The 23,328-nt window shown below is 42.1% G+C and overlaps 1 protein-coding gene across 2 annotated transcripts in view; it reads left to right on the plus strand.

Annotated features, from left to right (window-relative positions):
- The first annotated feature begins 2,793 nt into the window (after nucleotides 1-2,793).
- The window catches only part of LCP1 (lymphocyte cytosolic protein 1), a 174,792-nt gene continuing 154,257 nt past the window's right edge, over nucleotides 2,794-23,328 (plus strand). Inside the window, exon 1 of one of the 2 annotated variants that reach the window (XM_029602887.1) lies at nucleotides 2,794-2,909. The gene's annotated coding sequence lies outside the window, so the exon portion shown is untranslated. The remainder of the gene's footprint in view (nucleotides 2,910-23,328) is intronic. The other variant, XM_029602888.1, reaches the window with a different exon arrangement.

Here is a 23,328-nt window from a genome sequence, read left to right on the forward strand (position 1 = left end):
ATGCCAAGCTTGACCACAGTTGCATTTTCGGTAATGATACATCACCAACAGCACAAATTACAGATGAATTGACTTGCGTTTTACTCATGGTTTTTCTGACAGCGCTTACAACTGAAGATACACAGAGGTACATATTGAAATGGTTTATCTGGCTAAGTCTGGGACTTAGCTAGACAAATTGTGGGATTCAAAATTCCTGCCACTCTGACCACTTCAGAGTTATTGGGTAAGATTTTAGCCAGATAAAACTTACCCATTCATATCAGGGTAAATCTGGTTGTACTAGAGAACAGTCCTAAAGTTATCCAGATAACCTTATCTGGATATATTCATAGAACTCATAACTGGCCACAGTCTGTTGAATATACGAGTAAAGTTATCCAGGTAATTTTATACAAATAACTAACCCACTCGTTGGCTCTCTGAATATGAACCTCATAATGTTCAATCAAATTCAATATAATTATATCTTCATCATCTCCATCATCATCATCTTCAATAATCAAAACGTTCTCCATACAAAATTATGTCCCAAAGACTGATAAAAAATAAAAAGCACATAAAGAGAAAAATCTGGGGAAACCCCAACACGCATGTCAACATGATCTAAGGGCCAGAAATAAAAAAAATGCCTGTCCCCATTTCAGTCTCCACATTGCCTAATTTACATACTTTATAAAACACTTATTTTCTCTGGCTTCATAGGATTCAATGGAGACATTACCAACACTCACAAACATGTAAAAAATGCTTATTATATGGTAAATGTAATCATCAGTAGCATTGTGCTACAGTCTCTTTACAAACAAACATGCATACAAATCCCATCTCTACCATTACTGAATTTGATTAAGAGCTGCCCCGTTCATAAAGGATAGAACATTCTACCCACATGGTTAAACACATCCTTCCATGATTTGAAGAAAGCACCACTTACCTTTTACAATGCTAGGGTGTCCCAATAAATCTATGGTTAAATTAGAGCAAAGTAGCATGGAAAATGCAAGATCAGGGTGAAGAAATGCCCTATCTGCTCCATATGGCAAGTATTGGGGACCCTGCAACAGAGAAGCTCCTGAGAAAAATGACAACAAAGCACTGTTGAAGCAGGCTAAAAACACATATACTCTTCACCTCTAAAATTCCATCAGCTACGTCATAACTCTCATCCACCACACACTTCCAAAGGGCTCTTATCAGAAGTACTGGAACACTATATGAGTTTTCCTTGGATGCCATTCCCACAACGGCCCTTCTCTATCTACATCTTCATTCATTTTTTACATGTTTTTAAATACTACCTTCCTTCAGAAATATGATTCCAAAGCAGTTTACACCAATGATGACAAATTCAATAATCAATTTACATCAGTAACAAAATAAAATATAATAAAATCAATATCAAAGATAAATTATTTGCTATACATCAGCAATAGAATTCAATAATTAATACAATAACATTCCCTAATATATAGAGAGGCCCCCCATCCCTCATTTTCATTGGGGTATAGGCTAACCTGTAATACATTCTAAAACAATGAACAATCACTTTTGTGAGTAAAGTCCATAATAAATCCATCCCACCACTACCAAAACAAAACCCCAAGATATCCCAAACATAGAGCCCCAAATAAATCTAACACCCTCACTTTAAAATCAGATGACTAAAATACTCATCTTACTGTATATTCCCTGTTCCCCCAGTTGTCCCTGAAAGAGCTCACCAAAGGGGCAACTCCCTTTGGTTCTCCCCTTTGCTGCTGACCTGCTAGTGGTGACCCACCACATGGGCAGATCTCTAATTGTTATCCACTATGGATGATGTCAGAAAGGGGCAAAGCCATCAGTAGTTTGGGTCTGAAGAGGTATCAGATGGGCAGACATGATATTCCTTGTGATCTTGGGCAAGTCACTTTATCTCCTGTTGCCTCAGATACACACTTAAATTGTAAGCTCTATAGGTTAGGGACTTATCATACCTGAAAAAAATGTTACAAACTGCCTTGAACTAAAACTGGAGAGGCAATCTAGAAATACAAAAAGGACGATTACTGCACATGCATTTCTATAACAAAGGGAACATGAACAGTATGGGTTCACTTGTTGGTGACTATTGAATGGAGTAAGTGTACATCTATGGCTAGGAACTCTTAACAGGTGGAAGGAAGGAGATGCATGTGAAATGGATCTGCTTGGGTGTTCTTCCAACTCCATGGTCCCCCATACTTTCAATACATTCTTTTGCAATTTTAAAACAAAGACTCCTACTGCAATCTAACCAGCAATTTATTTGTAGATGTAGCCAATCTCATACTTACTTCAGTTTGCACAGACCTGATGAAGGGAGTCTGACTAAAAATGTATTAGTTGAGATGAGTAAAATGGTTATGGCTTGAACTTTGCTTGCTAACCTTTAGTTCTACTCATTTCAGTGGACTAATACAGCAACTTCTCTACTTCTTTCTCACATCTAAAACTTAGGATACAGAAAGTAAAGGTACAGGAACTGTGTTATAAGTACAGTATGGAGAAAAGGGAAGGAGTATGGAGCTGTAGCCAGAGTTGGCTCACCGTGAGTAAAAAAAAAAAAAGGAGAACATAAGCAGTTTTGTATCTGCAAAGGGAACATTTCAGATACAGAGGAAGTGGTAAAAGCTATATATGTATTTCACTATGACCTGCTCTGTGAGTAATCAGGTGATGGGGGAGGGTAGTGGTTTAAGAAGTGTGACTTATTGCCTGAAAAATGTCCTTATAAAGACAAAAATCTCTCTCTTTCTGTCACTCTAGTCACTTCCTTCCTTCTTGCTATGTGCAGAAGGTTGACAAGTAGCATTCTCAGATCATACAGCAGGATTTCCTAGGTTTGCCTGACCTTGACACGCCTTGCTTTGTGCAGCTTGGACCAGGTACATTTTAATCAAAAAAAAAAAAAGAAAAAAGCTTTATTTCCTTTGTGATTTGGACATGGTTTGTTTCTCATTGATTATCCATGTGGGGCACTTAGCTATTTTGTAAATGGCAAGAGTGTGTATGGTATCAGGTTGTGCCGATTGATTACGGATGATGAGCGCTCTGCTTCAGCAGTTTAACTGCACAGGAAACTCATGGTCAGCCAGTGCAATAGCAGAGAACAAGAGATCCATTGATTGTGGCCCACCATGAGTTCATAAGTAAGAATGTTTTTGAACCACAGGTTTTAGCCTTATTTTATTTATTTATTTAAGCTATGCATTTGTTCCTAGTGTAACTAGGAATTTGTAACTAGTGATCACTGATTACCTAGTGTATGCTAACTTTAAAATGGAATAACCAGAGATAATAATGGCTAGCAGTTTGAATTATCAATTGGATCCAAAGGTAGTAGTCTAAGTTTAGTGCCTCTGCAGTACAAAAGATTGTATGTAATATGTTTCTTCAGTTGATACCCATAGTATTATGACCTCTATTCTGCAAAACTCAGAGATGCAAAACAGTGTACTGTATGCATGGGAGAAAATCTCAGTCAGGTGCCCACTGAGATTGTGCCCTCCTCCCTTTAAACTACCATAAGTCAAATGTTTTCACAGTTTCAACCATATTAGACATCTCCAGAATTTCCCAGCACTAAGGCTTGCATACTGACTTTGTTTTCCATAGCAATTGGGATAGAGTTGTTTAGGCTTTGTCATCTATTTTCCTGGCCAAAAATAGAACTAGTAATGAAATTATTTGATAAACTGGATAATGCATCTCTTTCTGTGCCAATGACAAAAATGTTTAGGCTTGGTGTTTAAATAAAGACTCTTCAGCCTAAAAGCCCTCGGCATGTATGAACCTATACGGTTTGGCAGAAGAGTTAGAAGCTGCATTTTTCATTTCAACGTGTTACTTAAAGTCAATCAAATGCAAAATGCAGAAATTTACAAGCAGGGTCAAGAACTACTGCCAAAATAATAATAAGGGTCTGATATACCTAAACTTTTTTTTTTTTTTACCATTTTGTGTCTATTGGAAATTTTTTAAAAAAAAGCTTAGTAAATCAGGCCCTAAGTGGATTAGGCTTGCAATATATGCTCAGAAATATGCATGCAGCCATCTCTAGGATGGATAATCAGGCAGCACAAGCTTGACATCTGGAAATTCTTGCCTAATCAGCAAGGTATCATACTGGAGATTGCAAAAAAGGAGAAAAAAGTAGAAACATTGGGGTAGATTTTATAATTTTGCGCGAGCGCTTATTTTTGTTCGCACACCAGGCGCGAACAAAAGTACGCTGGATTTATAAGATACGCGCGTAGCCACACGTATCTTATAAAATCCGGGGTCGGCGCGCGCAAGGGGGTGCACATTTGTGCAACCTGCGCGCGCCGAGCCCAGCACGCGCTGCCTGTTCCCTCCGAGGCCGCTCCGATTTCGGAGCGGCCTCTGAGGGAACTTTCCTTCGCCCTCCCCCCACCTTCCCCTCCCTTCCCCTACCTAACTCACCCCCCCAGCCCTATCTAAACCCCCCCTTACCTTTGTTGGCAGATTTACGTCTGCTGAAAGCAGACGTAAATCTGCGCGCGCCAGCGGGCTGCTGGCGCGCCATCACCCGACCCAGGGGCTGGTCCAGAGGCCTCGACCACGCCCCCGGGCCGGCGCCATGCCCCCAGGCCCGCCCCCGAAACGCCGCATCACGCCCCCGAAACGCCGCGTCATTCCCGGAACGCCCCCAACACGCCCATTTTATGAAGCCCCGGGACTTACACGCGTCCCGGGGCTCTGCGCGGGCCGGCGGCCTATGCAAAATAGGCGCGCTGGCGCGCGAGGGCCCTGCACACGTAAATCTAGCCGGATTTACACACTCAGGGCATTTAAAATCTGGCCCATTATTTTTATTAATACCTGCTTACAGATGGGGGAAACTGAGACACAAGGAAATCCAGTGTCTTGTAAAAGACCCCACCTATTGTATGTCTGTGGCAGAAAGTCTTTGGGTCTGGTGTCAGCCTCTGAAATAAAAACAAAATAAAGTCAGTTAACAAGTGTTATCCTTTCCATTGGCAACTGCATGGAGAACAGTCACCTTAAAGGAGGACCTTATTCAGAAGCTGTCGCTCCTTGTGACCTTGGGCAAGTCACTTTACCCTCCATTGCCTCAGGTACAAAACTTAGATTGTAAGCCCTCTGGTGATAGGGAAATACCTACAGTACCTGAATGTAAACCGATGTGATATCTCAGATCGAATGTCGGTATATAAAAAATAATAAATAAAATAAATAAATATAACTCAGAAGTTATCCAGCCAAACAAATATTTGGACACTTATCCAGCTAAATTTTAGCCAGATAACTTTTTATCTGGCTAATATTTGGCCAGATAAGTCAGGAGCATTCTGGAGGCATAACTGGGAGGAGCTGAGTTAGCTGGATAACTTATCCAGTTAATTTTAAGATAACTGGATATGTTCAGTGCCAGGGCCACACCATTGAATATATAGGCTAAATGGAAACAGAGAAATGACGACAGAAAAGGACCAAATAATCCATCCAGTCTGCCCAGCAAGCTTATGCCAGTATCTGCTGCACTGTGCAGGTTACCCCCATGCTTATCAGTTTCCCAGACCATAAATGTCAGGGCCCTCAGATACTGTTTGAATCCAATTTCCCTTAACCTCTGCCGTGGAAGCAGAGAGCAATGTTGGAGTTGCATCAAAAGTATCAGGCTTAGTGATTAAAGGTGGTAAGCGCCACACCAGCTAGTTAGCCCCCATGTTATTTGTTCCCCAAACCGTAAATGTCGGGGCCCTTGTTGGTCGCTGTCTGAATCCAATTCCCCTTTTCCCACTGCCATTGAAGCAGAGAACAATGATGGAGTCGCATTAACAGTATCAAGGCTTATTTGTTAAGGGTAGCAACTGCCACTCCAGCAAATTACCCCCAGTTACCTCCATGAACTCTTTTCTTTATTTCCAACCTCTAGCATTTAGGGATCCAGAGTGCTTATCCCATGCCCCTTTGAATTCCTTCTCTATGGACTTCCATGCATTCAGCCTCGAGACAGATTAACAAGGGTGAAGTGCTCACCAAATAAAACCTACTGTATGACTCCTGCTTTCAGTTATGTGGGATTTGGTCTCTGAAAATGGAGACAAAAGTCTGTCATATGAAGCACTGTGTAGACTCTGATGTTATCTAACTCTAGACATTAACTGGCATCCTCTTCCACCCCCAAGACCACAAGGCAGACAACAGTCCAGGAAAAGTCCCTAAAACAGGTTCCTGTTAATACAGAAAAAGCTGTCACCTTTTTCTACTTGACAAATGTTTGAGATACAAAAACCACACTTTATTTTGAATGTTTCCCTTTACGTCCTCCATCTTTATCCTCCCTTGCCCAGGTGGTCTGTTTGGAAGGCTCTGGGATTTTGTAGTGAAAAAGCTGGAGGGGTGCTTCCTTCAAGCCACACCTTCAGCTTACTTGATGTCCGGCAGGGACCATGACAGCGGTGGCACCCATCTCGCCTCATGTCCCACCAATCTGAGCCTGAGCGCATCACTCTACAGCCTGCCTAGGCCCAAATGAAGAAAGGTTCTGAGGGCCAGTCCCCATCGTACTTCCTCTTTTTTTTTTTAAGTATTGAAGCTGAGTATTGAAGCTGAGGGGGGATATGATAGAGATGTTTAAAATCATGAGAGGTCTAGAACGGGTAGATGTGAATCGGTTATTTACTCTTTCGGATAATAGAAGGACTAGGGGGCACTCTATGAAGTTAGCATGGGGCACATTTAAAACTAATCGGAGAAAGTTCTTTTTTACTCAACGCACAATTAAACTCTGGAATTTGTTGCCAGAGGATGTGGTTCGTGCAGTTAGTATAGCTGTGTTTAAAAAAGGATTGGATAAGTTCTTGGAGGAGAAGTCCATTACCTGCTATTAAGTTCACTTAGAGAATAGCCACTGCCATTAGCAATGGTTACATGGAACAGACTTAGTTTTTGGGTACTTGCCAGGTTCTTATGGCCTGGATTGGCCACTGTTGGAAACAGGATGCTGGGCTTGATGGACCCTTGGTCTGACCCTGTATGGCATTTTCTTATGTTCTTATGTTCTTATTCATTTGTGCCTTCATTTAATTAGCTTAGTTTATTTAATATACTACAACTCCTTTTTGCGTCTTCTGTCTATGATACATCACTGTTCCTTTCCTATCAGAAGCTGTCACACAGAGAGAAATTTTAAAAAGTTGTTTACCCAAGTAAATAAATACTAATTTACCCCGGGTAAAAGGACTGTTTGAAAATTTCCCATCCTTAACCTGGGTACAAGCAGGCTCCACAACACACGTCCTTTTACCTGCAAGAGGAGGAAGAGGAGGAGGCATTTCCAGGGGGTGCATTTAGCTCGGGGGAGGAAAATAAAGTGGGTAGGTTTCAATTTTAAACCCATATGCATTATTTTCCGCATCAAAATTATCTGCGCCCGAAGCAAGTGCCAACGTCTGCAGGTACTTTGTGCCTGCGGCAACCTTGGAAAGCAGAAGCGCGTACGGACCTTCCCTTGAAAGATTTGTCCCAAGTCAGTGAGTACAAACTGTCCACGGATTTTGCAGCTGCGTGGTCTGCTGTGAAAACTGTCCCTTCCCTCATTTCTCCACTCCCACCCCCACCCCCACTCCCGCAATAACTTTGCCTTGCTAAAAGTGTCGGCACTTGGTCACGTTTCGGGACTGACTGTGCGTGCCCTGAGCGGTCAGGATTTAGAAACTGCTGGGCTGTGACTTGGCTCAGATGAGAGCCTTGGTATTTCTGGAGACATTTGGGTGATTAAAGCTAAACAGTACAGAACAGCAACTTTTAAATCTATTGCCAGGCACATTTTTATGCTGACGAGTTAAGTATTACTACTGCTTTAAGAAAAAGAAAACACGGGTTTCTAAGAAATGGTGTTTTCCAAAAAAGACCAGACTTCTGCATGTCATTTGCTTTAAGGGGTGAGCTTCTGCTGGAAAATGAGAATAAAAGCACTTTCACTGAACCCGTTATATTGAGGAGCCAGGGCGAGGGTCCCTACTCCACTCGCGAACCTCAGGAGAGGATGCACCATAGCCCCAAGGATACTCAGCCTCCGGCGTGACTCTCACACCGCAGAACCCTGGCCCGCGCGCAACAAAATGCAGTCCAGGTCACACTTAAATGTGAACGCGAAAAGAAAAAGACCATTGGAAGACTTTGCTTTTCACGAAAAGAGGCTCGCTGTGATTATAAGGGACTTGCATTGCCGTCGTGACAGCAGTGACACTGACCTCACTGCATCTTGCTATCTCGGCTGTAATACTCGCCTGCCTGTTGTGCTGTGGCTGACTTCGCTGAAAAGAAACAGTTTCAAAAAAAGAAAAGAAAGGAAACTAAAGAGAGCTAGAAAGAAGTATTCCTCTGCCTAAATGCATTTACTGCACAGGACTTAAAAACTGTGTTAGCTTGCTTTGTTTCTCGTTCTTTCTGTTTCTGCCTGTGTTGGGGCTGTTCTTGTCCCACTATCCAAGCGTAAAAAGACGTGGCATAGAGGGGGACCCACGTTCAATAGAAGGGAATTTCTAAGGAGGAGCCGGTCTAATGCAGGAAGCAGGGCCCATCTGAAGGTATGGACCATCAGGGGCCCCTCATCAGCAGGGATCCTCCAGATTACTCTCTTCCCCCGCCCCTCCCCCACTCCATGATGTCATCGGAAGGGGACACCATCCCTCCCACTCAGGGCCAGTTTAAGTGTGTGTTAGGCAGATTAAGCAATCGCCCAGGATGCTTTTTTTGGGGGGGGGGAGTGGTAGAGGTGAAGAAAAGCAGCAGTCACTGCAAAAAAAGTAGGTCCTGACAGCCCCACAAACTGAAAGAACCATGAACACTTCACTTCTTACATGTGCACCAATAAACAACCACACCAAATACTGCTATTCGCCATGCCTTTGTTTACTTTTGGGTTTTAAGTTTTATGTTTTTGGAGGGTTTTAAGTGATTTATTTGACTCATTTTGTGTCCTGAGTAAGAGGATTTGCTCCCAAGGCTTCTCCTGTGGTGCATTCAACAGAAGGCTGGAGCAGCAAAGAGTTATTCTGCTCCCAAATTTTGCCCCTCTCTTCCTGTTTATTCCCTCCCCTCCCAGGCAACTGTAAGGAATATGAGGGGAGGGGAAAGTTAATTGGAGTGGGAGAGGTGCAAGGCTCTGCTCCTGCTCCTGCTTTCAGCTGTGGGGCCTCAAGGAAGATTAACATGGCCGGGGCAGGAAGGAAGGAGGACGGGAATTACATGGGAGTGTCTCACTATGCTCCTTCTCTGGGGGGTGCCTAAGGAATGCCTTGACTTGCTCTTTCCTTACATTCAGAGCCTTCTCCTCTCTCCCCTCGCGCTCTGCTCAGCATCCCCCTCTCTTTTGCCCCTGTACACCCCCAGCACCAGGAAAGGTATCCCTCTTTCCCGCCCCCTCCTTTGGTGGCAGCATCAGTTCTGCTAGAGCAGCCTTTCCTTTCTCTCTCCCCAGCCCAGCCTCTCCCCCCATTAGCCCCTCCAGCGGCTTCCAGATTCCACTCTTTCTCCTCTCCGGCCTGCACAGCAGCATCCAGATTCCTCTCTGTCCTTCTCCAGCCCCTGTAGCAATATCCAGATTCCCTTCTCCCCTCCCCCAGCAGCATCCAGATTTCCCTATCTCACCGTCTCCACCTCACAACAGCACCCGCCTCTCTCACCCCTCCCCCACAGTAGCAGCGTATCCCTTTCTCTTTCCCCCCCCCCCCTCCCCTCAGTCTCAACAGGATGCATCCATCCGCCCTCTCTCTCACCACACCTCCTACCATCAGCGTTTTAAGCTCTGGCACAAAAAAAAAAGCTGCACACCTTTCCTTCTTTGTAGCTGCAGGAGCAGCTACATCTTCTAGAAGGCGGTCTCCTGTGCACCGCGCAGGCTGGATCGGGTCTCCTGCACAGTGCGTAGCCAGCATGAGTGCAACTCCCGCACTTCGCTGCTGTGCGCGTCCACATGCCTCCACCTCTTTACACCTATGCACACCTGAGGACCGTCCTCTGCCCCCAGGAGAGGGGCATCAGGTTCTGGCCTCGGACGTGGCATGATGCCACAGGTAGGCCCCCCCCCATTTGCCCTCACTTTTGACTTCTTTGTCCCAGTCCACCAGCACTTGGCACTGCTGGATGAGCAGACCATGGTAGGGCATTGGTATTCCTTTCGGGTATTGTGGTGCTGCTACCACCCTTTACATTGTGATGCTCTAAGTGATCACCTATTTGGCTAGTGATCACCTCTATTGGGCTAGTGTTTCCACCGGCCCTGCAGCTACCTAGGGTTTCTTCTCTCATTTTATATCCCTCCCCAACTTGTACCCAGTCTTTGCAAAACTAGTCCTTGGGCTAGGGGCCACAAATCACCGCTCCTTCCAGAACCCAGCTAATGTGGACCCTGAGCCTGGCCACTCGATGCACTTCAGCTGGCACAGGGAGCAGAGTCCTGGCCTGCGAATCAAACCTAGGTCCTCTGCAAGGCTGTATGCAACATTGACACTGAGCTACCAGGCCAGTCTGGACTGGATAACTTTTTTAAGCAGGACTTTCCAAACCATCCCGGTGACCACGCCAGTCAGGTTTTCAAAATATCCACAATAAATAGGAATGAGGTTAATTTGCACATACCGGGAATGCAAATTTATTTCAGACATAGCAACTATGGATATTCTGAAAATCTGATAGACTGTGGGGTCACCAGAAGAGGCTTGGGAAGCCCTGGCTTAAAGCCTATTCCAGGTCCATCTATCTATGATTATAAATAGAATGAGAAAGGCTCCTTGGGGGCTCCAGGAAGTAGTATTTAGATGGCAGCTTGATTTCGTCCTACCTCTAGACCAACTTCCATCCCAAGTCATCATTTTCCTACCAACTGACTGGAAGAATGTTTCTCCATACCCAGCGTGGCATGAGGTAACATTACAAATACAACTGCTAACATTCACTTTTTATTCAATATCCAAAACTGAGTTAATACTTCAACAATGTCAACTTTGATCTGTGACTAAAGAATGATTTCCGAGTCATAGCTGATTAAAACTTTTCCTTTGATGATTGAGCAATAGATGCAAAGTGGAAGGGCAATTTGCAATAAAAAGGTCACTAAGCCACTGAACACAACCCCAAACCTGCAAATATTGTAAAACAGTGAAAATGGCTATTAAAAAAAAGGCGAAACATGAAAACCTAAATGAGAAACATTTTGTTTGCCTGACTTCAATAAGTTGTCATTTTTGAGAGAGAAAAAACAATTTTTCTTAGTTTTGTCCTGCTTCTCAGTATTATGTGTTGCAGCGGTTGTCAACCCCAAACACCTCTGTGATGCCTCTGAGAGAATAAAAGGGGAAGCTATAAGGCACTCTCAACCAAGCTGGTGTGCTTAATGGTCAGTCTCCTGTTACAGCTTTTGATGTACCCAACACTACTCAAGGAGTATGCTATTTGCTGAAATCTAGGGCTGACCCCGTTACTATAGACAGAGGGAGAGAGAGAAGCATAATTTAGAATCTGATCATAATATTTTGTTCATATATTATGGCTCGATATGTAAAGGAAGGCTTATAGAGGTCCATATTGAAAGGCATTTAGCCAGATCACAAATTAGCCGGCTAAATGCCAACTTTTGAATACTTGGGTACTTATCCCACTAAAATTTAGCCAGATAAAGTAGGGATGCTCCTGGGAGGAGTCAAGTTAGAAAGATAACATATCTAGCTAACTCTGGTCATGCAGTAGTGCAGTCCTAAAGTTAGGTGGAGAAATGTATCCGTATATTGTTAAGATAGCCAGCTATATTCAATAGTGCGATGCTTGTTGGATACGTTTATCGAACTAATTTTACAATCCAGCCAGTGATGGAAAATGGACTCTTGGTAGACAGGACATTTTTTATCGCTAACAGACATTTTAGTTTGGTTTTTATTGGTTTGGCAAAATAAGGTTCTTAGTAGAGAAGGCATATTTTGTTGTTATTAGGATATTTTAGTTTGGATTTTATTGGTTTATTAGTTTTTATCTTTTTAATAATTATTTTTAGGTTTTGTTTTTTTTATTATTGCTTTTGGTTACAATTGTTTATTTCATTGTAATGCTTTTATTCATTATGGAGACAACTTCAATGTAATGCATTTTCATGCAAAGTCCGTGGGTACTTCTACCCATGTATTTGGTACCAGTTCTAAAAGGGAAAGTACACGCTTACTTTCCCTTTGAAAAATGCTCAGCAAAAAGAACCCGCAGACCCTTGGGCCTGCTTTTTCTGCAGGTACTTTTTCCAGCATAAAAATAGGGTGTATAGCTTATGAAAATACAAAATCAACGCCATTGCAACCTTCCACACCCTAACCCCAACCCCAACCAGGGACCACATCTAAGGCAGATAAAAGTGTGTGTGCTGTGGAACACCATATGCATTTTAACCAACATGCCCACGTAAATAACTAGTCACACAGGTAAAATGACTTTTCAAAATTGAACTCCCTAGGGTTTATTTATTGCAAACCTTGTAAAATGTAATTGTTATATTTTTATGACTGCTGGCCCCCATTTTAAGCTAATTGTAAAGGTGGGATTATAAATGCATCAAATACATACATAAGTAATAGTTACCTATTTTATGGAGATTTTATTCTTACTGATCAGAAGTAAGTGGAGGATGTTTTTATAATTCCTGACAGGCAAAAGATATTCATTAGTTTTTCAGTTTTAGAAATCACTCCCCCCCACACACACACACTGATTAGTGAGAACAAAACCTTTTTTAATGGACAGTCACACTCGTTTATTTTTGTGTCATGTATGAATGGCATTTTGTTTCAAAAGATATTAAAAGAGTGTTATTCCAGATTCCCTGTCTGTCAGGGTTAGTCAGGCCTGGGAATGGCTGTAAATAGGGGTGGGCAAGAAGGTCAGCTACCGAGAGCACAAAGCCCGCTGGGGGCTGAAAAAATACTGACATGCAAGCATTTTGTGGCAGCGCAGAAGAATGCAGCTCCTCCTAGCATCTGCAATGGGGAGAGAGGGGAGAAGGGGGCAGAGAGAGAGAGAGAGAAAGAAGACTGAGGATCAGAGTGGAAGGGGAGGAGGAGGAGGAGAGTTAAGGGAGGTGGGGGAGAGGAAGGAGGTAAGGAGATAGAAATATGCAAGTCTCTCCCAGGTGCTAAAATGCTTAGCTACCCCTCTGTGCCTGAGTATGCTGCAGAGGTAATGCACCCAGCCCCAGGAGAGAGGAAGTTGCTACAGTGGCCGCCTCTAGTGGCCAAAAAGTGGTGCTAAGGGTATGCCTCAGAAGATGTGATGAGACAGCTCTGGGACATGAGAAGTGAAGGTGGTGGGCTTAAAGGGGAGAAAAGTTCTAGATGCCATGAGATGTGTGCAGCACTTCCCGTTGCTGCACACCTCCCGTGGTGTCTAGAACTTTTAAGTACTTCTCAATAATGTCATGGACTTCTCTGCTTACAAAGGGATCAATCTTAGAGTTTCTTCCATAGTTCCTTGTTCCATCAATCCATCTACCTATATAGAGAATATCTACTTATCTGAGGGGATCATTCATCACATTGCATTAGGGCAATAGGGCACTAATGCCCATGATAAGGCCATAATGCATGCGATAAATATCGCATTGCAAAATGTGTATGCAAATTTGAAAACTGTATTCAACTGGGAGGGGTTTGGGCAGAGTAAAGGAAAGAAGTAAAGAAAGAACCTGGTGCAAAAACCCTACCCCTAAGCAAACAGCCATTTACAAATCTACTCTACATGCCTACAGACTCTCTACCCTCCAAACTAAGCACGATTATTACTCTGCAAAAATCCATAATTACCAATTCGACGCAAATGCTTTATTCTCGTATGTGGCACAACTCACTAAATCTACCCCCCCACCACCACCACAGATGAACAAGACAATAGCAAATGCGAATAACTCGCCCTCTATTTCAAAAATAAAATATCAAACCCCCTCCTACGCTTCCCTTCCAAACCCTCTCCAGCCAATCCGTTCCCCAAAAATCCCAACCTCAAATTCGTGCTTCTCGACTTAACCTCCGCCAAGGAAATCGAATCCATTTTTAAAAAAATCAAACCTGCTACACACACCTCTGACACTTTCCCCACTAAAGCACTCCTCTCCATTCCCTCCATCATCACAAAACCCCTGTCTGACATAATCAACTGCTCCCTCTCCCATGGCAAAGTCCCAGATCCCCTCAAACTTGCTGTTGTTAATCCTCTTCTCAAAAAACCTACCCTTGACCCCACCAACCCTTCAAACTACCATTCTATCTCTAACCTTCCCTTCATATCTAAAATTATGGAAAAGATAGTCAATTCACAGCTCTCTGACTATCTGGAAGACCATATTATTCTCCACCCCTCTCAATTTGGCTTCCGGAAGTCTCGTAACATGGAAAGACTATTACTTTCACTGACTGACACTCTCCTCAAGGGCATGGACCACGGACAATCCTTTATCCTTGCCCTTCTGACATTTCATCTGCCTTTGACACTATCAGTCACAAAATCCTCCTCACCCGCCATCCACTGGTTCTCTTCCTACCTCAATAATAGAGACTACACTGTAAAAATTACAAATTCAGAATCATCACGCATCCCCCTTACCCAAGGCGTCCCACAGGGCTCTTCACTATCCTCCATGCTCTTTAATATATACCTGTTACCGCTCTGCCACCTCATCTCCGACCTTGGTCTTAAGTTTTTTTTATAAGCAGATGATGTCCAAATCCTCATCCCTATCCAAGAATCCCTCACCAAATCTCTTAAGTTTTGGGAAACTTGCCTCATCTCCATCAACTCCCTACTCTCTAACCTCCACCTTGCTTTAAACTTCTCCAAAACTGAACTCATCATTTCAAATCACCCTGACCGGATGCCACCATCTGCTTGTGACCTCACCCTTCCCTCAAATGCTTTTCCCTACTTCGTGCGAGATCTCGGTGTCTCCTTAGACCACCAACTAAACTTCAAAATCCACATTAACACAATCATAAAGGGAGGATTTTTCCCTTTATGATTGCCCATATCCTCAAAAAACTTAACCCCTACTCCATTCGCAAGACTTCCGCACAGTCCTGTAAGCGACAATGTTATCAAAAATGTATTACTGCAATTCCTTACTTCTAGGGCTTCCTTACTCTACTATTAGACCCCTGCAAATGTTACAGAATGCTATGGCAAGAATCCTTACAAATACATGCAAAGCCGACCACATCACCCCTATTCTTAAGGAACTCCATTGGCTTCCCATCTCCTCCCGCATCAGATACAAAACCCTCACCATTATTCACAACTCCGTGCACAACCACAATCACTCCTGGCTTGAGGATGCTCTTCGATTCCGCTCCTCCAATCGTCCTATTAGAACCGCATTTTCAGGAACCCTATACACCCCTTCCCTTAATGTGCTCACCACATTTCCACCAGAGAAAGAGCCCTATCCATTGCAGGCCCCTCCCTTCTGGAACACTTTGCCACTTGAGCTCCGACTAGAACCATGCATTCGGAAATTCAAAACAGGAGTTAAAACATGGCTCTTTAAAATGGCCTACCCTGATCCGGATCCTACGTAGTCCCCCTGCTCCCTCTACTCCTTCAGAAAAAGAACCCTTGTCATTAACGTACTCATAGCCTTCTCCTTTATTCCTTTAATTATACTCTGTTTTGTCTCCCATTTCTCTGCACCTCCTTATTTACCTCCATTTATACCCCTTTTCCCCTTCCCCTGTCCTTACACCCTACTTTTTTCCCTATAGTAAACCTTTTATACCCCTTTTATTCACCCCCATCCGCTATCCTTTAAACCTTACTTTTCCATATAGCAACCCTGCTAGTCTATATATAGTTGCCTTTCTGTACGCATAATTTGTAATGTCATATATAGTGTCTCCTGTATGTACTAGTTAAAGATAATGTATATTATTGTATATAATACTTTTAAGAGTGTATAATTTATATAAGGTTATCCACAGTGTATAAGGTTATACACAGTCCCTTACTGAGTGTGTAATTTGCAATGCTAATTATTATGTTATTCTGTTGTTTTCCATCAGGTACTGCTCCTTTTCTCCTCTTCCTGTTTTTCCCTCTCTTCTCTCGCCCCTTCTCTCTTCCTATCTGCTCCCTCTCCCCCCACTCTGGTTTTTTGTAATTTCCTCCTTCAGTTATATTGTAAACCGGCATGATGTACCCACAAATGTCGATATATAAAAGCTAATAAATAAATAAATGAATGAATGAATGAGGGCTGTTTAATGTTGCATGCGATAATGTAAAGCATGCTTTCGCAGGATTTAATGCAGGAAATGACACCTTTTTTCTTGACATTATGCCTGCGATAGCTGTGTGTTATGGCCGAACCGAAAAATGCGATAAAATATTGCAAATCCCATTTCAGGAGGGGAGAGGGAGAGGGGGAGGGGGAGAGAGGGAGACAACCTCTGTGGAGGGCCACCTATTTGTGAATTTTTTTATACCACTGTAAGATGGGGCATTATGAACTTGGGGTGAGGTTTGTGGGGTGGGGTGGGTTCTGCGGGGCTATTCTACATGCACAGTCGTACGTACCAACAGCACAGTTACCATCAGTGAAGATTTAATGTGATTTGGAGTGATGAAATGTGAAAGAAGAGAAGATGGTACCTGTGCTGTTCGTACATATGACTGTGCATGTAAAATAGCATTCCAGAACCCACCCCACTAACCTCACCCCGAGTTACTATTGTCCCCCTTATAGTGGTATAAATAGTTAACTATTTTATGAGCCTCTACAGATGCTCAGGCTCGCTCGCTCACTCTTTCTCTCTCCCTCTCTCTCTCCCTCTGGTACCTGGAAAATTATCCTAACCATGCCCCTTTTTTTTTAAATCTCGGGCGCTATTCTCATGAAATTTATAGCAAAATGATGAATCTAGGCCTGAATACCTTAGTTGCTTATGTTTCCTCCTTGCCGTGTCCAGTATGGACCCCACACCTGGTTGTAAATATCAGCCTTGTTCCGAAGAATATACATCAGCTTTGCCATCGTAGCAATATCTACTACTTTAGTTTCCCAGCAGATTATAGAAGGAGAACATTTCCATTTGTGGGCAATCATGAGTCGTGCAGTCTGTAGCAAGTGTCCAACCAGTTTTCTGTTGCCCTGCATGTTTCATCTATTAGCCCATTTCCCCAAAAGATAGAGGGTTATATCCACTATTAACTGTTGCCTGCATATCCCTGAAATGCATTCTGTCACTTCCAACCAGAACTTCTGAATGTCTCTTCAATCCCACCACATATGTATGTGTATATATATCTACTGATTATACCACTTTAAATATATAGTTGATTGTATTACCTTTGCTCTTACTTTACTGCTTCTCTGTCTAAATTTTTTATTAGATTTATTAGATTTTATTAGATGTTTCCTGAAAAAATTTTCCTCAACTTGTTTCAATGTATTTCCCGCCACTGTGGTGACAGTTCAGTTCCATGTAAACCAGTGCGATATGTATTGTATACAGGAACATCGGTATATTAAAAATTAAAAATAAATAAATAAATATTATTTAGTTTACCATTTTATTTTATTTATATTATGAAACTATGTATTTACTTCCTTTTCATTTTGGAAATGCAAATATTTTTAAATGAATATTTGTTAACTAATGTAAACCGATTTGACATGTTCTCTTTTAAATAAAATAAAATGTTCCATTCTGCCCGCACCCCCTCCAACAAAGCTGACTTGCTTTACATATATTTGACAAAGAAGACAGGTGTGCGATACATTCTATGTAGCAGTTTATATAGCAATTCCTGACCTCTAGTTGCTTTCCATATAGAGTTCCAGGTATATGTTGCTATTATTATCTATAGTAATTATTTAGATTATATAGCTCTTCTTATGCAAAGCAGATCTTTGACAAGAAAATATACAAAGGCTATCTCTGGGGCTAAACATCTGTTTACTAATTGTGGGCCTACCTGATCCATATGAAAGCTTTCAAAGGAGAGCAGGAAAATGATTATTATTGTTATCCAATTAGAACTGTGTAAGCTGAGACACAGGGAGATACATTGACTTGCCCAAGTTGACACAAAGTCAGTGGCAGAGAGGGAAGCAAACTCAGATGCTAGAGTTTTGCCTGGCTCTTAATAAGTGAAGGCTGTGACTCCCAGACTACATCTCCCTCAAAGAGTTTCTGTACCCCTTCTCGAAATATGGATGTGAGCAGGGTGTAAATCTTTTAAATAAATAAATTATATTCTTCAAATCTATCAATATGAGACTGCCGTGGTAAGAGTAAGAAAATAAGAAAAAACGAATGGGGAGGCAGATTGAAGTATGGGAGATCCTGTGAGGATCCCTGCATTTTGCTGCCCTTCTCAAAGGGGTGAGAGAAGCCCCATGAGAGGTAGCAAGTCTAAAAAAAAGGAAGGCAATTTAACACAAAGTGACCATTTAAGGCAGGGGTGGGCAATTCCAGTCCTCGAGGGCCACAAACCTGTCGAGGTTTTAGGATATCCTAATGAATATGCATGACATAGATTTGCATACAACTGAGGCAGAGTGCGTGCAAATCTCTCTCATGCATATTCATTAGGGATATCCTGAAAACCAGACTGGTTTGTGGCCCTCGAGGACCGGAACTGCCCACCCCTGATTTAAGGGGTAACATATATATATAATGCAGTTAAGAGGAAGTTGTGCTTGTCTGTCTGAAGGCTCATTTGCATACTTTTCCCAGCCACCCCAAAAGAGGACTCTAAAGGGCACTGCGAGCCATCTAGTTTTCAGCTTTTACAGTCCCCACACTGTTTCCAGCAGCAGAGAACTAGAAAACTCATTTGCATACTTTTCCCAGCAGTCCCAATAGAGGACTCTAAAAAACACTGCGAGTCATCTAGGTTTCAGCTTTTACAGTCCCCACACTGTTTCCAGCAGCAGAGAACTAGAAAACTCATTTGCAAACTTTTCCCAGCAGTCCCAATAGAGGACTCTAAAAAACACTGTGAGTCATCTAGGTTTCGGCTTTTACAGCCCCTACACTGTTTCCAATAGTAAAGAACTGGAAGGCTTATTTGTATACTTTTCCTAGCAGAGGACACTGTGAGCAATCTAGGTTTGAGTTTTCACAGCACGAGTACTCCTTGTGGCACTATAGAACCAGCAGTATCCTCTGCATACTTTTCCTAGCAGCCCCAGCAGAGGACGGTAGGCTTTAGCTCCCACAGCTCAACTTTCACATCCCCCTTCTTTCCAGAAGCAGAGAATTGGAAGGCATGTGCCAGAATACTACTTCATATACATTTTCAGCAAAATGTTTCTTTATTTGATACAATAACAGGAAATTGGTTCAAAATAAGGATCAATAATGTATAAAACCAGACAGTTATAAGTAGATTAATTGTAGTCTCTGGAGGATTACTGACAGACAAATATAAAATAAGACAATAGATTAAAAATAATTTAGATTAGTTTGAACATCCCTACTCCCTTAGAACTGTTAAATCGCTAACAATTGAACAAAATTAAGATACAGACAGTAGTCCAGCAGTGAGAGGGGGTCTAACCAGTCTTTTACACTAACTGCCACATGTATGATTATCTTCTAGTTGGCGAGAGGTTGTTTGTGTGCACTTGGCGCAAAGAGCTCCTAGGCCTCAGAGAAGGAGTCCAATATCTGGAGGCTAGAATGGCTGTGTTTGGGCTTGTTGGGGGCAGGCAGCACTGTGGCTGAGAGGGGGGGGGGCAGGCCTTGCTGGGGCTGGAGGGTAATAAATAAGAGCCTCTGGGAAATTTCAGTGGATGGCTGTGCTGCACCTGGGGCTAGGGCTGGGAGATGTAGCTTGGGCTGATACTTGGGGTTGAGGCAGGATGTGCTAGGGATGAATAGGCTGTACTGAGGCTCAGAGCAGGAGGTCAGGCTGTGCTGGGGCTGTGGGGGAGGGCAATTCATAAGGCCTCCAGGGAATTTCCACAAACATCAGCTAGTTTTATAATATTGATCATAAAGAAATCAGCAAATACATGCATAAGTTACACTAATCTTCAAAGTATACTTGTGCGTATAAGTTCGCTTTGAAAGTTGTCCCACCAAATCTAACCACACAAGTTACACCTGCTAAATCATTCACACAAATCTGTGAAAATGTACATGCCTACTTTTTAAACTCCAAAAGGCTGTGCATATATCCAAATGCTGCCCCAACTCGGACCCCTCAGTTACGCCCCTGCTCACATGTCATAAAGTTAACTGCGTATAAGTACAGGAGTTCACCTGCATATTGGGTGGGCAATTTTGTAAAAGGCTATTGCTGCACATAAAACACTATTTTACCAACAGAACCCCTTCTGAAATAACCCTTCCCAAGAAGCAACTGCAATACAAATGCATCAAGATAGGAACTGTAGTACGTCAGCAAGATTTGACTAGAAATAAGTTCGGGGGCTTTTTTTTTCCTTCTAGCATGAGGAAGAATTTAAAATAGGAAGTTCTAATCTGAAATACAGATGGAACTTACCCCCTGAACTGTGCCAATGTTTATATTCATTAATTCCTCTTTCAGTATGAGATCACTTGAATAGTTTTTCTCTCTCTCTCTCTCTTACTTTTTTCAGAAAAAAGCAAATAAAATATTTAGCAACAGGATTTTCATGTCCACCACAGATTCCATAAAATAATTGTCAGGTAATGCTTGTTGGAGCTGTGCATGAAGGTGGCAGTTGAATGAAAAGTTTAAAGAAGAAATCTGTACCTTCAGTATAAGCATAACATTTCAGCAGCACACCCGGCGATTAGTAACACTGCACCCAGTATATAAAATAAACATCTTACTGCTGCTAGTACTTTAGACATGATTTAAGTTGCTCCCCCAACAATTCTCTTGCAGGCTTTGGAGAAACTGTTTGAAAGAGTCACAAACGTTTAAAACTCCCGACTTTCAAGTATCAGTGCATTCACAGGGGTCAATTTTAAAAACGTTGCTCGCGCAAAAATGCCCATATACGAGAGTATGTGGGCCGTGTGTGAGCAATGAAAAATTTAAAAACTATGATTTATGTGCATATATGTACATGAGCAAGCAAAACATAAGGGAGCACAAAAGGGGCGGGGCATAGGTGTTCTGGGGCGGGGCCAACTATTATGTATGTAACTCTGTATTTTAAAACCAGAGGCCACAGCATGTGGCGGCTTCTTAGCCCTACTACTTTACTGCTGCTTCTGATGAAGAGCAAGTCTGCAGATCTCACGTTTTAGGGCTTACATGGCAGGGTCAGGGGCTTGGGTCAACTGGGGGGCATGTAGGATGAAAAACCAGAGGGATCTGGATGACCTGAAGATTGACCAGGCAAAATGGTAGACTAATTGGAAAAACTGGGAATATCTTTCATAAGAACATAAGATATCCCATACTGGGTCAGATCAAGGGTCCATAAACTAGCTCAGCATCCTGTTGCCAACAGTGGCCAATCCAAGTCACAAGTACCTGGCATATATCCAAACGTTAAATAGATCTGAAGCTACTGTTCCTTACTGATTAATAGCAGTTTATGGATTTTTCCTCTAGGAACTTAACCAAACCTTTTTTAAACCCAGTTACACCAACTGTGGTAACCACATCCTCTGGAAATGAATTTCAGAGCTCAACTATGCACTGAGTGAAAAATAATTTTCTTTGATTTGTTTTAAATGAGCAACTTGCTAACTCCATGGACTGCCCCCTAGTCCTTCTAGTATCTGAGAGAGTAAATAACCAATTTACATTAACCTGTTCAAGTCCTTTCATGATTTTGTAGACCTCTATCATATCCACCTCAATCGTCTATTCTCCAAACTGAACAGCCCTAACCTTTTTAGCCTTTTCTTATAGGGCAGCCGTTCCATGCCTCTTATCATTTTGGTCACCCTTCTCTGTACTTTCTTCAGTGCAATTATATCTTTTTAGAGATGTGGCAAATACAATTGCATACAGTACTCTAGGTGTGATCTCACCATGGAGCAATAAGGGGGCATTATGACATCCACCATTTTATTTGCCATTCCTTTGCTAATAATTTTAATATTCTGTTTGCTTTTTTGACCACTAAAGCACATTAAACTGACAATTTCAATGTATTAACCACTATGATGCTTAGATCTTTTTCCTGGGTGGTAACTCATAAGATAGAACCTAACATTTTTTTTATAGGATTATTTTTCCTTATGTGCATCACCATGCAATTGTCCACATTAAATTTCATCTGCCATTTGGAAACCCAGTTTTCCAGTCTCATAAGGTCCTCCTGCAATTTATCACAATCCTCTTGAGATTTAACTACTGTGCATAATTTGTGTCATCTGCAAATTTGATCACCTCACTCGTTGCACCCCTTTCCAGATCATTTATAAATATATTAAAAAGCACCAGTCCAAGTACAGATCCCTGAGGCACTCCACTGTTTCCCTTTTTCCACTGTGAAAACAGACCATTTAATCCTACTCTCTATTTCCTGTCTTTTTACCAGTTTGCAATCCACAAAAGGACAATACCTCCTATCCCATGACTTTTTAGTTTTCTTAGAAGCCTCTCATGAGGGACTTTGTTGAATGCCTTCTGAAAATCCAAATACACCACATCTACTGATTCACCTTTGTCCACATGTTTGTTTATTCACTCCTTCAAAAAATGTAGAGGATTTGTGAGGCAAGACTTCCCTTGGATAAATCAGTGCTGGCTGTATCCTATTAAACCATGTCTATCTAAATGTTTTGTGATGTTATTCTGTATAACATTTCCATGATTTTTCTCAGCACTGAAGTCAGGTTCACTGGTCTTTAGTTTCCCGGATCACCCCTGGAGCCCTTTTTAAATATCAGGGCTACATTGGCCACCTTCCAGTTTTCAAGTACAATGGATGATTTTAATGATAGCTTACAAATTAATTTTAATAGATCTGAAATTTCATTTTTTAGTTCTTTCAGAATTTGAGGTCTTTTAGAATTAATACAGGTAATGGAGAAGTCCATTACCTGCTATTAATTAAGTTGACTTAGAAAATAGCCACTGTATTACTAGCAACAGTAACATGGAATAGACTTAGTTTTTGGGTACTTGCCAGGTTCTTATGGCCTGGATTGGCCACTGTTGGAAACAGTATGATGGGCTTGATGGACCCTTGCTCTGACCCAGTATGGCTTGTTCTTTTTTTTTTTTTTTTTGTCAAAATCATTTTTATTGGTGGCAACAGGCAAATACAGATGTAAAACATATATAAGAAATCCAACAGTATAAACTCAGAACAACTGCATTGTATTC

The sequence above is a fragment of the Rhinatrema bivittatum genome, chromosome 5 (genome assembly GCF_901001135.1).
Source record: "Rhinatrema bivittatum chromosome 5, aRhiBiv1.1, whole genome shotgun sequence".
NCBI classification, from domain to species: domain Eukaryota; kingdom Metazoa; phylum Chordata; class Amphibia; order Gymnophiona; family Rhinatrematidae; genus Rhinatrema; species Rhinatrema bivittatum.